Source organism: Procambarus clarkii, chromosome 50 (assembly GCF_040958095.1).
Source record: "Procambarus clarkii isolate CNS0578487 chromosome 50, FALCON_Pclarkii_2.0, whole genome shotgun sequence".
Lineage (NCBI taxonomy): Eukaryota > Metazoa > Arthropoda > Malacostraca > Decapoda > Cambaridae > Procambarus > Procambarus clarkii.
The window spans coordinates 20,329,228-20,345,059 of record NC_091199.1 but is presented as its reverse complement, the minus strand read 5'-3'; the positions used below and the strand labels follow the sequence as shown (position 1 = coordinate 20,345,059).

General features: G+C 39.3%; 1 long non-coding RNA gene across 1 annotated transcript; it reads left to right on the top strand.

Annotated features, from left to right (window-relative positions):
- Positions 1–381: 381 nt before the first annotated feature.
- On the top strand, positions 382–13,940 carry LOC138351523 (uncharacterized). Its single transcript, XR_011222484.1, has 2 exons — positions 382–562; positions 12,663–13,940. It is a non-coding gene; the product is annotated as an uncharacterized lncRNA (long non-coding RNA).
- The last annotated feature ends 1,892 nt before the right edge of the window (positions 13,941–15,832 follow it).

Genomic DNA, 15,832 nt, shown 5'->3' with positions numbered 1-15,832 from the left:
GGTGTTAGTTCTTGGGCCCCGCCTTTCTAGCCGTCGGTTGTCTAATGTACTGATTTCCGACCTATTTTCCTCTACCACATGTGCTACATATATGTCTCTCTAACACACTCACACATCCCCAGGATGCTGCCCATACAACCTGTCCAACTATTTGGTTCTTGGTGAACAGCTGCATCTTGTGAAAGAAATTTTTTACATTTGTTTGTGCCTCGGCCGGGAATCGAACTCGGGGTCCTTATGACTACGATTCCCGAGCGTTGTCGGCTCCGTGATGTATGTGCGTGCATGTGTGTGTGAAGGTGTGTGCAGGTGTGTATACATGAGGACATGTCACTAAACTGTGTAATCCATATGTGTGGTGTCTCCCTCTACAGGGTCCTGTGCTCAGGTCTACCAAGGTGGGTGGTGGTACAGGGCGTGCAGTTATGTTCTTCCCACGAGTCCCCATAGTCACATGTTAACACGGTACTGGACGCCAGGTGACGTCAGCGCGGTGTATCTCCAGCAGCTACAGCTGATGACACGACCCCAGAACTTCCCAACTTCTCACCAGTGATTGTTGGTAAGTTAATGTGCTGGTGAGCTGGTACTTGTGGTGGTTGTGGTGAGCTGGTACTTGTGGTGGTTGTGGTGAGCTGGTACTTGTGGTGGTTGTGGTGAGCTGGTACTTGTGGTGGTTGTGGTGAGCTGGTACTTGTGGTGGTTGTGGTGAGCTGGTACTTGTGGTGGTTGTGGTGAGCTGGTACTTGTGGTGGTTGTGGTGAGCTGGTACTTGTGGTGGTTGTGGTGAGCTGGTATTTGTGGTGGTTGTGGTGAGCTGGTACTTGTGGTGGTTGTGGTGAGCTGGTACTTGTGGTGGTTGTGGTGAGCTGGTACTTGTGGTGGTTGTGGTGAGCTGGTACTTGTGGTGGTTGTGGTGAGCTGGTACTTGTGGTGGTTGTGGTGAGCTGGTACTTGTGGTGGTTATGGTGAGCTGGTATTTGTGGTGGTTGTGGTGAGCTGGTACTTGTGGTGGTTGTGGTGAGCTGGTACTTGTGGTGGTTGTGGTGAACTGGTACTTGTGGTGGTTGTGGTGAGCTGGTACTTGTGGTGGTTGTGGTGAGCTGGTACTTGTGGTGGTTGTGGTGAGCTGGTACTTGTGGTGGTTGTGGTGAGCTGGTACTTGTGGTGGTTGTGGTGGGCTGGAACTTGTGGTTCCAGGTAAACTCTACGGACAATTTTTGTTTGTTTTCAAAATCGCTCATTTTCAAACACCAATTTCGGTTAAAGCGATCATAAAAGTTTATTAAGAGTTCTTATGAGGAAAAAAATTTCATAGAAGTTTGTAAAGAGTTCTTATGGGGAAACTTAAAAATATTTCAGAGTATTCAGAATTTTTTTCCTTTTTCAAGAAAATTTTTCAAATCAGAAATTTGAGAAAAGACCATTTTCAGAGAATATTGTCATAGAAGTTTTGTTAAGGAAAACAGACATCTTAGCCATGACATTTAGTTTTTATATCCAAATATGGCTATTTCACCTTGTTACGGCCCTCTCGGGTCGCAACTGGGTTCGTACTCTGATGTCGTTAGAGGAAGGGTATCCGGCCCCAAGCCAGTAGTGGCTTTCAAGGGATGTGATCCGTAACGCAAGTAAACTAAAAGGGGAAGGGAAAGAAAGGCAAAAACTTAATATTATAATTAACACCACCACCAATAAATAATATATTAGAAGGTTACACAGGGGGAGGGGTATTAACACTGCACAGGGGACTTATTTACACTGTAGTCTTCTCCTGAAGACTCTGGATCTTCTTGGTGCCAAGTTCTCGGTACTCTCGTGGTCTTTCGACGAATCCTTCGACAAGCTGAGTCTACCCCGGACACAGGCCAGCCAAAACACAGTTCCACTGGAGCACCGCCGTGGAGGCCGTCAACCACAAGTCCAGCAAACTGCTGGCAGGTTCCGGATCAGCAACGCTGTTCAGGCCACTCCACGAGTGATACTAGGGTAGCGCCCTAGTCAGGAGCCTCGTGTGATACCACAGATCACTCTCCTGTCCACAATACCCCAGTGGTCAATCGTCTCCAGCAGTCGGTCCCGGGTACGACAATCCTTCAACTGCCACTTCACTGGCAGGGCAACACCACAGTGTTCCTCCGGGAGGCGACTCACAGCTGCTGCAGTAAAGCACTTGGTATGGGGACAGCGGCCTTGGGTAGACTGACTCAACTTCCCTTACAGCAGTCCCAGGTCGACTCTGTAAGCAGACACGTCATCAATAACAGGGACACACTAAAGCACCTCACTTACAGGCTCAGACACAAACGCCCGACATATCCACTCCATAGATGGCGTTGTCGTCTGAGTACCACCTCACCAGAGGTCAGCAGCGGCGGTGTTGTGAGCTGAACAGGACTGGAAACTGGCCCTTGTGGCCAGAACACTTCGTCCTCACCAGGTGTCATCGTCCATTTGGAGGGGGTTTCGGGAGCTGACCCACAGATGGCGCGGTCGTCACTGCTCCATGCTCGGACGCTGGATCCGGGTCCGTAACACACCTAAAGAGACACATTTTCTTCAGAGTATTTTTTATGACCAAAAATTTGACAGAGACCATTTGATGACCGAAATTTACCGAAATTTGACAGATTATTTAAGACTCAAATATGACAGACATTATCTTAGAAGAAATAATTTTAAAAAACATGTAAGACTGAAATGAGATTATTTTAGACCCAAATATTGTCAGAGTCCAGTAAAAAGATCTTAATTATTCAGAGTTCAGTTTATGCCTAAAAATCACCAGAGTCCAGTAAAGACCGAAAATTAGTCAGAGACCAGTTTAAGACCCAAAATTCATTAGAGTCCAATAAAAGACCAAACTTAGTCAGAGTCCCATAAAGACCGAAAATTGGTCAGAGATCATTTTAACACCAGAATAATTTAGAGTTTTACTTACACCTACGTTCTTAAAGAGTTTTTATGGAAGAAATTCAAATAATATCAGAGTACACTTTGAGACCAAAATACGTCAGAGACCGCATTTATAAGTGTAGTTTCAATATTAACCTATCAATTTCCCTGAAATTTTAAAGTCATATTTCAGACGGAGTAAATTCAACCGAGTTAGTAAGCAAGTTCTAGCTCCCGTCCTCCTCCTTAGTTCCCTTGCATATTATCATTAGTATCTAACCAATTCTTTCAGATTTAAAACATAGTTATTTCAGGGGGCATTAGGTTCCAATTTGCCTAAATATGCAATAAATGAAATCTCGTTAATTAATTAAGACAGAGTAAAATAAGGCCAATGTAGTTACCGAGTTTCAGATTTTGTCCCCTGCGTTAGTTCGCTCCTGTAAATTCACTACAATCAGTCCAAATCCCCTGAGATTTAAAACCCCAACTACATTTCAGACCCCTGTAAAATAAATCAACATGCAAATTACCGAGCTCCAGCTCATGTCCTCCGCTTTAGTTCATCAAAATTATTTCAGATCAACATGCTCTCCTGTCTATCAAAGTAAACATATCCTGTCCTTTAATAAACTTTTTGTATTCAGCTATGTAAATAATTACTAACGTGCTAATATTCACATGGTCAGATTGCACCCTACTAGCCATTACCCTTTGTTTACCCAAGTAAGCAATAATCACAAGGTCAAAAATCACACCTTACGCTTTCCCTCCCTTACCTTCCCCAACTCCCTTTTGCCCACATTTCCTCACTCCCTTTACCCTCCCATATTACCTTCGCATCCCTTAACTCCCACACCCCTTACCTTCAAAATTCTATTATCTCTCCACAACCCTTTACCTTCCCCCTTTCCTTCTCATCCCTTATCTCCCCCTTCATCTCTCCCATTCCCCAACTTATCCAAACCTTCAATAATCCTAAATTATTTGTATATTTTCTGTGTTCTTCACTGTGTTCTTCGCATTTCCTTCCATATTTTCTTTGTCATATTCTCCATGTTTTCTGTGTTCTTTGTCATGCTTTCATGTTCATCACATGTTCTCTGTACAAATTTTATACTCAATATTCATGTTCATGTGTTCTTTCTCATGTTCCTTGCATGTTCAATGTGTTCTTCGCATTCTCTTACACGTTCTATATGTTCTTTGTCATGTTCTTCATATGTTCACTGCTTTCATCAGTTTTTCTTACATGTTTTCTGTGTTCTTTTTCATATTCCCCACAAGTTCACTGTGATCATCTCACTCTCGTTAATTTTCTCTACAAATTCCCCTCATGTTCTTTGCCATATTCTCCATGTTCCCTGCAAGTTCATATTACCCACAAAATCACTGTGTACGTCAGCTTTTCATACATGCTTTTTGGGTTCTTTGTCATGTTCCCCGTATTCTCCTACGAGTTCTTAAAAGTCAAATGTACCAAAACATTCTTTTCTTAACGTTTCTTAACTAAATCTTTTGCAAATCAACTAAAAATAGTCAGAATTAACCTCGTTCAACACCTTTCATAACTAAAATAACCTTTTTTTCTTACCTAATTAGTCAAAGGAAACTTTGCAACACTGTTCATAACTAACTTTATCCATCGTCAATCAACTAAAAAATAGTGACTTTCATCATTTCCTAAGTAAACTTATTCGTCAATCAACAGCAAATAACCATGTTCATCATGTTTCCTTGTCATTGCGTAGCTAAAATTATTCGTCAGTCAACTAACATAGTAAAGTATAGCTTCGTTCAACAATTTCTTAACTAAAATTATTCTTCAATCAACTAAAAATAGTCATGTTTAACATATTTTCTTGTCAATTTTAGCTAAAAGTTTTCATCAGTCAACTGATAATAGTCGCATTCATCATCTTTTCATGTCATTCCTGTCATAAAAGTTATTCCCAGAGACATTAAAAATTTATCACAATCATCAAAGATATTCTCTCTCATCAAAGTTATTCTCAGAATCATTAAAAGTTATTTTCAGAGACATCAAAAGTTAATCTCAGAGACATCGAAGTTAATCTTTAATTCACTTTCGTTCATTAAAGTTACTCTCTAAGTTATCAAAAGTTGTTCTCAAAGACATCATAGTTATTCTCAGAGTCATCAAAGGTAATTTCTAAATCACCTTCACTCATCAAAGGTAATCTCTAAATCCCCTTCACTCATCAAAGTTATTCTCTAAGTCATCACAAGTTGTTCATTAAGACATCAAAGTTATTTTCAGAGTCATCAAAAGATATTCTCATGTCCTCAAAAGTTAATCTCTAAGTCATCTAAGTAAATCTCAGTCATCAAAGTTGTTCTCTAAGTAACCAAAAGTTATTCTCAGAGCTACTAAAAAGTTAATCTCAGTCATCAAAAAGTTATTCTCAGAGACATCAAAGTTATTCTCAGAGCCATCAAAGGTAATCTCAGTCATAAAATTTGTTCTGTAAGACATCAATGTTGTTCTCTAAGACATCAATGTTGTTCTCTAAGACATCAATGTTGTTCTCTAAGACATCAATGTTGTTCTCTAAGACATCTTCAGGCATAAAATTTTTGTCCAAAATGTAACTAGTTCAACTTTTCATATCAAACTTGCACTGCTGTTAAAATATATATATCTAACCTAACCTAATCTATTCTATCCTCTTCCTCCCCCTAACTGATGTAACTTACCTAATCAAACTTACCTAACTTAACTTGCATAATCTAACTTAACCTAACCTAACCTAACCTATTGCAACTTACCTAACCTAACCTATCCTAACATAACTTACGTAACCCAACCCACCCTACCTAATCTAACCTAACTAAACCTAACCTAACTTAACATAACCAAACTTAATCTAACTTAACTTAACTTGCATAACCTATCCTATCCTAAATTAACGTATCTTACCTAACCTAATCTAACTTAACCTATCCAAAATTAACATAAATTACCTAATTTAAACTAACTTAACGTAAATTACCTAACTAAACCTATCCTAACTTAATGTAAATAATCTAACCTTATAACCTAACCTAACTTGCATAACCTAATCTATCCTAACCTAACCCAACCTAACCTAACTTAACCTAACCTTACTTAACCTAACCTAACTTGCATAACCTAACCTAACTTGCATAACCTTAACCAATCCTAACTTAACTAACCTAACCAATCCTAACTTAATGATCTTACCTAACTTATCCAAACCTAACCTAACCTAACCTAACTTAACCTAACCTAACCTTACTTAACCTAATTTAACTTGCATAACTTAACCTATTCTAACCTAACTTAACCTAAGCTAACTTAACCTAACCTGACTTAACCTAACTTAAATCTTAATTTAACCTAACCTAACATAACCTAACCTAACCTAATCTAACCTAGCCTAACTTAACTAACCTAACCTAACCTAACTTAACTTACATAACCTAACCAATCCTAACTGACCTAACCTAACCCAACCCAACCTAACCTAACTTAACCTATCCTAAAGATAACTAACCTAACCCAACCTAACCTAACTTTTATAACATATCATAACTTATCTACCCTTACCCTCCTAACCTCCCCAACCTAACCTTTACTTAGCTTATATTCTATCATACTTTTCCCTCTTTAACCTAACCTCGTTTTGATCTTAGTATATTTATTAGGTTTTATGTAATTTGTTCTTATCCTCCACCCTTTAACCTAACCTTTCAAATGTAGTTTATTGTGTTTTAACATATTGTTTAATATATTATCCTTAACCTAACCTCACAGATGTAGTTTTGTTTATCCTTTTTGTATATTTTTACCCAAATTCTTAGGTTAAGATTTAGGAAGGTAAGGATAAATAAGTTATGATACGTTATATAAGTTAATTAAGTTATGTTAGGTTAGGTTGGGTTAGGTTAGTTATCTTAAGGATAGGTTAAGTTAGGTTAGGTTGGGTTGGGTTAGGTTAGTTAAGTTAGGATAGGTTAGGTTATGCAAGTTAAGTTAGGTTAGGTTGGGTTGGGTTAGGTTAGTTAAGTTAGGCTAGGTTAGGTTAAGTTAGGTTAGGTTAGTTAAGTTAGGATAGGCTATGTTATGCAAGTTAACTTAGATTAGGTTAAGTTAGGTTACGTTATGTTTAGGTTAGGTTAAGTTAAGATAGGTTAGGATAGGTTAAGTTAGGTTAGGATAAGTTAGGTTACGTTAGGTTAGGTGGGGTTAGGTTTGGTTGGGAAATTTATGTTAAGTTAGAATAGGTTAAATTAGGTTAGGTTAAGTTAAGATAGGTTAGGTTAGTTAAGTTAGGATAGGTTAGGTTATGCAAGTTAAATTAGGTTAGGTTAGGTTAAGTTAGGTTAAGTTAGGTTAAGTTAGGTTAGGTTAAGTTAGGTTAGGTTAGGTTAAGTTAGGTTAGGTTTGGATAAGTTAGGTAAGATACATTAAGTTAGGTCAGGTTAGGTTAGTTAAGTTGGGATTGGTTAGGTTATGCAAGTTAAGTTAGATTAGGTTAAGTTAGGTTTAGTTAGGTTAAGTTAGGTTTAGTTAGGTTAAGTTAGGTTAGGATAGGTTGGGTTAGATTAGGTTGGGTTAGGTTAGGATAGGTTAGGTTATGCAAGTTATGTTAGGTTAAGTTAGGTAATTTACGTTAAGTTAGGATAGGTTTAGTTAGGTAATTTATGTTAAATTAGGATAATTTAAGAGAGGTTAAGTTAAGTTAGGTAATTTACGTTATGTTAGGATAGGTTAAGTTAGATTAGGTTAGGATAGATACATTAAGTTAGGATAAGATAGGTTATGCAAGTTAAGTTAGATTAAGTTAGGTTAGAGTAAGTTAGGTTAGGTTATGTTAGGTTTGATTAGGTTCAGTGCGTTGAGTTAGGTAAGTTATATTAGGATAGGTTAGGTTAGATAAGTTGCATTAGGTTAGGTTAAGTTAGAATATCTAAGTAAGGATAGGTGTGTTCCATTAGGTTAGGTTAGTTAGCTTAACTTAGGTAAGTTTGATTATGTAAGTTACATCAGTTAGGGGAGGAATAGGATAGAATAGATTAGGTTAGGTTATATATATATTTTAACAGAAGTGCAAGTTTGATATGAAAAGGTGAACTAGTTACATTTTGGAGATAAATTTTATGCTTAAAGATGTCTTAGAGAACAACATTGATTACTGAGATTACCTTTGATGGCTCAGAGAATAACTTTGATATCTCTGAGAATATCTTTTTGATGACTGAGATTAACTTTTTGATAGCTCTGAGAATAACTTTTGGTGACGTAGAGAACAACTTTGATGATTCAGATTAACTTTGATGACATAGAGATTAACTTTTGAAGACATGAGTAGTAGTTTGACTTCTTTGAGTGTGTCTTATTGGGGTCTTTGAGTGTATCTTTGATGTCTTTGAGTCTGTTATTGATGTGTTTGATTGTTTCTTTGACTACATTTCTTACTTACCGACATATAATTTTAGTTAGGAAAGTATTGAACGAAGCAACTCTTGACTATTTTCAGTTGATTAACAATAAAGTTAGTTATGAACAGTGTTTGAAAGTTTCCGTTAACTATTTTAAGTGAAAAAAGGATATTTTAGTTAAGAACAGATTTGAACGAGGTTAATCCTGACTAATTTTTAGTTGATTGTCGAAATTTTTTTGTTACAAACGACAAGAAAAAACGATGAACATGGCTATTTTCAGTTGATTGATGAATAAGTTTAGTTAAAAAAAGACAAGATGATGAATGCGACTATTATCAGTTGATTGATGAAAACTTTTAGTTACAATTGACAAGAAAATATGTTAAACATGACTATTTTATTCGATTGACGAATAATTTTAGTTAAGCAATGACAAGGAAACATGATGAACATGGTTATTTTCTGTTGATTGGCGAAAAAGTTTAGTTAAGAAATGATGAAAGTGACTATTTTTTAGTTGATTGACGATGGATAAAGTTAGTTATTAACACTGTTGGAAAGTTTCCTTTGACTAATTAGCTAAGAGAAAAAGATTATTTTAGTTAGGAAATGTGTTGAACGAGGTTAATTCTGACTATTTTTCATTGATTTACGAATGATTTAGTTAAGGAACGTTAAGAAAAGAATGTCTTGGTACATTTGACTTTTAAGAACTCGTAGGAGAATACGGGGAACATGACAATGAGCCCAGAAAACATGAAAGAAAAGCTGACGAACACACGAACTTATGGGTAATATGAACTTGCAGAGAACATGGAAAATATGGCAAAGAACGTAGAGAACATGAGCGGAATTTGTAGAGAACATGAACGAGAGTGAGATGAACACAGTGAACTTGTGGGGAACATGACAAAGAACACAGAAAACATGTAAGAAAAACTGATGAAAGCAGTGAACATATGGGGAACATGACAAAGAACATATAGAACGTGTAAGAGAATGCGAGGAATACATTGAACATGCAAGGAACATGAGAGAGAACACTTGAACATGAATATTGTGTATAAAATTTGTACAGAGTACATTTGATGAACATGAAAGCATGACAAAGAACACAGAAAACATGGAGAATATGACAAAGAAAATATGGAAGGAAATGCGAAGAACACAGTGAAGAACACAGAAAATATACAAATACTTTAGGATTACTGAAGGTTTGGATAAGTTGGGGAATGGGAGATATGAAGGGGGAGATAAGGGATGAGAAGGAAAGGGGGAAGGTAAAGGGTGTGGAGAGATAATAGAGTAGAAAGTTTAAGGGTGTGGAGAGATAATAGAGTGGGAAGGTAAGGGGCGTGGGAGGTAAGGGATGAGAAGGTAAGGGGGGGAGTGGAAGTGGGGAGATATGGGCAAAAGGGAGTTGGGGAAGGTAAGGGATGAGAAGGTAAGGGAGGGAAAGGGTAAGGTGTGATTTTTGACCTTGTGATTATTGCTTACTTGGGTAAACAAAGGGTAATGAGAGTAGGGTGCAATCTGACCATGTGAATATTAGCACGTTAGTAATTATTTACATAGCTGAATACAAAAAGGGTATTAAAGGACAGGATATGTTTACTTTGATAGACAGGAGAGCATCTTGATCTGAAATAATTTTGATGAACTAAAGCGGAGGACATGAGCTGGAGCTCGGTAATTTACTTGTTGTTTTATTTTACAGGGGTCTGAAATGTAGTTGGGGTTTTAAATCTCTGGGGATTTGGTCTGATAGTAGTGAATTTATAGGAGCGAACTAATTCAGGGGACAAAATCTGAAACACAGTAACTACATTGGCCATATTTTACTCTGTCTGAAATAACTGAGTTTTAAATCTCAAGGGAATTGGTTAGATACTAAAGATGATATGCGAGGGAACTAAGGCAGGGGACGGGAGCTAGAACTTGCTTACTAGCTCGGTTTGATCTACTACGTCTGATATATGACTGTTTAAAATTTCAGGGAAATTGGTAGGTTGATACTAAGGTTAATATTGATACTACACTTATAAATGCGGTCTCTGACGTATTTTGGTCTCAAAGTGGACTCTGATGAATTTTGGTCTCAAAGTGGAATCTGATAATATTTGAATTTCTTCCTTAAGAACTCTTTAAGAACGTAGGTGTAAGTTAAACTCTGAATTTTTCCGATCTTAAAATGATCTCTGACTAATTTTCGGTCTTAAATGGACTCTGACCATTTTCGGATTTCTACTGAACTCTGATTAATTTAGGTCTTTTACTGGACTCTAATAATATTTGGGTTCTAAAATAATCTCTGTCTTATTTCGGTCGTATATGGTCTTTCAAATTATTTGGTCTAGAATGGTCTCTGTAATATTTGGGTCTAAAGTAATCTCTGTCTTATTTTAGTCTTCAAATGGTCTCTGTCATATTTATGGTCATAAATGGTCTCCGAAGAAAATCGGTCTTCAAATGGTCTCTGAAGAAAATCGGTCTTCAAATGGTCTCTGAAGAAAATCGGTCTTCAAATGGTCTCTGAATAATTTTTGGTGTTTAAACTGCTTTCTGTTCATTTTTGGTCTTTTACAGGTGAAACAGCCGTAAATGGATATACAAACTAAAAGTCACGGCTAAGACGTCTATTTTCCTTAACAAAACTTCTATGACAATATTCTCTGAAAATGGTCTTTTTTTTTTTTTTACAAATTTCGGTCATAAACTCATATATAAACTCCTATGATTACACGAACTCTGAAATATTTTCATAAAATTTGAACTGTGAAATTTTTTTAATTTCTCCCATAAGAACTCTTACAAACTTCTATGAACATATTCTCTAAAAATGGTGTTTGAAAAATGCGCGATTTTGAAAACAAACAAAAAATGTCTGTAGAGTTTACCTGGAACCCCTAATGGCTTAACCGGCCCATCGCCGAAAAAATGAGCCATTTAAGCAGTCATCCCTGCTACTGGTGTCATGGTGACCGAAGGAATTTGTTGTCTGCCAGGGTGGCAGGAAGTGCTCAAGGTGGGTCATGACCGAAGGTGTTGTCTGCCAGGGTGGCAGGAAGTGCTCCTGGTGGGACATGACCGAAGGTGTTGTCTGCCAGGGTGGCAGGAATTGCTCCTGGTGGGTCATGACCGAAGGTGTTGTCTGCCAGGGTGGCAGGAATTGCTCCTGGTGGGTCATGACCGAAGGTGTTGTCTGCCAGGGTGGCAGGAAGTGCTCCTGGTGGGTCATGACCGAAGGTGTTGTCTGCCAGGGTGACAGGAAGTGCTCCAGGTGGGTCATGACCGAAGGTGTTGTCTGCCAGGGTGGCAGGAAGTGCTCCAGGTGGGTCATGACCGAAGGTGTTGTCTGCCAGGGTGGCAGGAAGTGCTCCTGGTGGGTCATGACCGAAGGTGTTTGTTGTCTGCCAGGGTGGCAGGAAGTGCTCCAGGTGGGTCATGACCGAAGGTGTTGTCTGCCAGGGTGGCAGGAAGTGCTCCAGGTGGGTCATGACCGAAGGTGTTGTCTGCCAGGGTGGCAGGAAGTGCTCCTGGTGGGTCATGACCGAAGGTGTTGTCTGCCAGGGTGGCAGGAAGTGCTCCTGGTGGGTCATGACCGAAGGTGTTGTCTGCCAGGGTGGCAGGAAGTGCTCCAGGTGGGTCATGACCGAAGGTGTTGTCTGCCAGGGTGGCAGGAAGTGCTCCTGGTGGGTCATGACCGAAGGTGTTGTCTGCCAGGGTGGCAGGAAGTGCTCCTGATGGGTCATGACCGAAGGTGTTGTCTGCCAGGGTGGCAGGAAGTGCTGCTGGTGGGTCATGACCGAAGGTGTTGTCTGCCAGGGTGGCAGGAAGTGCTCCAGGTGGGTCATGACCGAAGGTGTTGTCTGCCAGGGTGGGAGGAAGTGCTCCTGGTGGGTCATGACCGAAGGTGTTGTCTGCCTCGTGGTAATGGGTTTATATCTTTGTGTAACGTTTGTGTTCTGGAATGTATTCAAGAATATATTTACTTGTGTTGCTTGGCTGTTTTATGTTGTATATATTTGTGGTGGTGGTTGTCGGACTTGTATTTATGGACTAATTTATGCAATAATCATTTATGAGACTTATATTTAGCCATTATACTAATTTCTTTATAGTTCTCTTTATATTTATTATTCAGTTGTCGTTATACCCAAATTTTAAAACAAAATTAATTTAACTGGACAAAGCTTATTGTCAATTATTTAAACTTTTGATTTCTCAAGTTCTTGTTCTTGTTGCTGATTATTGTAATTTTGACTCTCGTAGTTATACAGTAAACTGTAAATATAAACTTTTTTAAATATGTAACATTTTGGTGTATACATTTGCAGTATGGAGTGACCAGCCCCAGGGACCAGGTGGTAACCCGTGACCAGCCCCAGGGACCAGGTGGTAACCCGTGACCAGCCCCAGGTGGTGACCAGCCCCAGGTGGTGACCCATGACCAGCCCTAGGGACCAGGAGGTGACCCGTGACCAGCCCCAGGGACCAGGAGGTGACCCGTGACCAGCCCCAGGGACCAGGTGGTGACCCGTCACCAGCCCCAGGGACCAGGTGGTGACCCGTGACCAGCCTCAGGGATCAGGTGATGACCCGTGACCAGCCCCAGGGACCAGGTGGTGACCCATGACCAGCCCCAGGGACCAGATGGTGACCCGTGACCAGCCCCAGGGACCAGGTGGTGACCCGTGACCAGCCCCAGGGACCAGGTGGTGACCCGTGACCAGCCCCAGGGACCAGGTGGTGACCCGTGACCAGCCCCAGGGACCAGGTGGTGACCCGTGACCAGCCCCAGGGACTAACTGAGGCCGGACCTAGTTATCCTCACATAATTAACCAACTTTTCCACCCGTGATTTTAAGTTAAACAATAAAACTCAACACATTACTTTTTTTCCTCTCCTGGAGGAAATATTTGATGTGTTGAGGTTAACACTTAGTAAAATTAATCTCAGTATCCTATATGCTTTATTCCATATGTTTATGCATTATTTGCTTTTGATACCTGAGATTATGACTCCTAGATATTTCTCCAATAAATTCTTCAGATGTTTAATATTGTCCTGGTGATATATGGAAACTCTAGTATTATTATTACTAAGCTCAAATCCCAACATTTTACAGCATTAAGCTGCATCCGCTAATGTTTTGTCTACGTGGAAAGTCTATACAGATTGTCTTTTAGCTTTTTTGTGAGTTTAACTCCCACATGGAAGTTAATTCCAAATGGGATTTAACTCTATTCACGCCAACTCTCTGCTGTCTTTATTAATAACCAAGGTGTAATCCAACTTAAGACAAACCGCCATTACCATGTGTCTCCAGCTCTTTAGTCTTGTGAGGCGCAGGATCAAAGTCCTTTTTAACGTCAAGTTATAGAATGTCACAATCCTTCCTACTATCATCTTCTGGAAATTTACAAGAACAGAATGATAGAAATTTTCTTAAACATGAACGGCCCTTAGTGAAACCTTTTCAAGGGGAAAATGAATGGCTTTGGCAATTATCATTTAAATCAATTTGCAGCAATTGGCACCCCATCAGCAACCATCCATCACTCCGGTACTCTGCTCGAGTCTAATAATTAATTAAATATGGAAGACAATGGGTCACTAAGCTTTGCTTTACCTTACTTAAGCACCCTGGATAATGTTTTGTCTGGCTCTGTAGACTAGTTTGCCTTTAGTTTGCATATTTGTTTAATAACTTCCTCGCTAGTAACTACTAAACTAGTCCTCTCGACCTTCAAAGATTTGTTCTGCTGAATGCATAGTTAAGTTTGTTTAGGAGCTACAAAAACGAATTTATTTGAAATACGTCACATTTCTCTTTCATTCTCTGTTACCTGACCTGCCTCAGATGTAATTTGTGCAGCCTTTTCCTTAATCTTTGTTTAATATATCAGAAAAAATGTTTTAGAAATTGTCATTGCCTTGTCTGCTTTACACACTTCATAATTTCTTGATGCTTTCATTATTTCTTTAACATTTCTAGCTAGTTTGGGATATTGTTGTTCAAGATTGACTTCCTCATTCTCAGGCCTTTGATCATAGTTTTTCCTACAGATAAGGTTTTTAATCACATGATTATCCATTTGAGGTCATTGTTATTTGACCTAACCAATCTAGATGGTACACCACAGCTTTGGTCTTTATTAAGCATGTTTAATTAAATTTGTTTGAATATATTCAAAAGTTTTTAATTTATTTCTGTTAAATCCTTTCACCCATCTTCTTGAGGTTATCTTGAGATGATTTCGGGGCCTAGCGTCACCGCGGCCCGGTCCTCGACCAGGCCTCTTTTTTTTTTGTTACACCCCCAAAAAAATTAGAACGTAGCAGCTGTAACTTTCAGGTACCTATTTACTTCTAGGTAACAGGAGCATCAGGGTGAAAAAAACATTTTACCCATTTGTCTCCGCCTCCACCGAGGATCGAACCCAGAACCTCAGGATTACGAATCCGAAGCGCTGTCCACACAGCTGTCAGGCTCCCCATGTTAATATATCAGCCATGTTGCCCTTTACTCTCACCTTTCACCCATGTTAATACTTCACCCTTGTTGACCTTTACTCTCACCTTTCACCCATGTTAATACTTCACCCATGTTGACCTTTACTCTCACCTTTCACCCATGTTAATACTTCACCCATGTTGACCTTTACTCTCACCTTTCACCCATGTTAATACTTCACCCATGTTGCCCTTTACTCTCACCTTTCACCCATGTTAAAACTTCACCCATGTTGCCCTTTACTCTCACCTTTCACCCATGTTAATACTTCACCCATGTTGACCTTTACTCTCACCTTTCACCCATGTTAATACTTCACCCATGCTGACCTTTACTCTTCACGTTGTCAGCTAATATACATTAAGATATTTTAACTTCTCGACGGTGCTTCATAGTCTTCCCGGCTTGGCGCTTTGTTCTGATAATTACTGACATCTTAAGATCTCGCCATGTGTGAGAGAACCTTTTCCTGGGAGCAACTGTTGTCCCTCGCTGCTCACGTGCAAGTAACCTCATGGCCATTCTTCAGTATGGCGACTATAATTGAAATGCATAGTTTAAATGGGGCCTAACAAGAGAGATAAAATGACGCAGAACAATATATCTTATTAGTTTGGTTTGTTGTCTTGGGCCTGTCAACCTCTGGAGGGTTATTAAGGCCACACAAGTGCTCGCTGACCAAACAGCGAGAATACTTTATGTCAACACAACTGTAAACAATGGTTACAACCAAGAATGCAATGGTTGTCCTAAATGTAAATAAAGCTGACTGGTCAAAATGTTGTGTGAGGTACCACAAGGTTCCATCTTGGGCCCAACCCATTTTATGATATACATCAATGACATCAATGGGATCGTTACAAAACACATCAAGTTTGCAGATGACACTAAGATTTATTCTAAGGTAGGAAGTGCTTATACTAAGGTAGGAAGTTAGGTCCTCCCTAGCTGCTCTACACACCAGTGACCATAGTCAACAGCTCTATGTA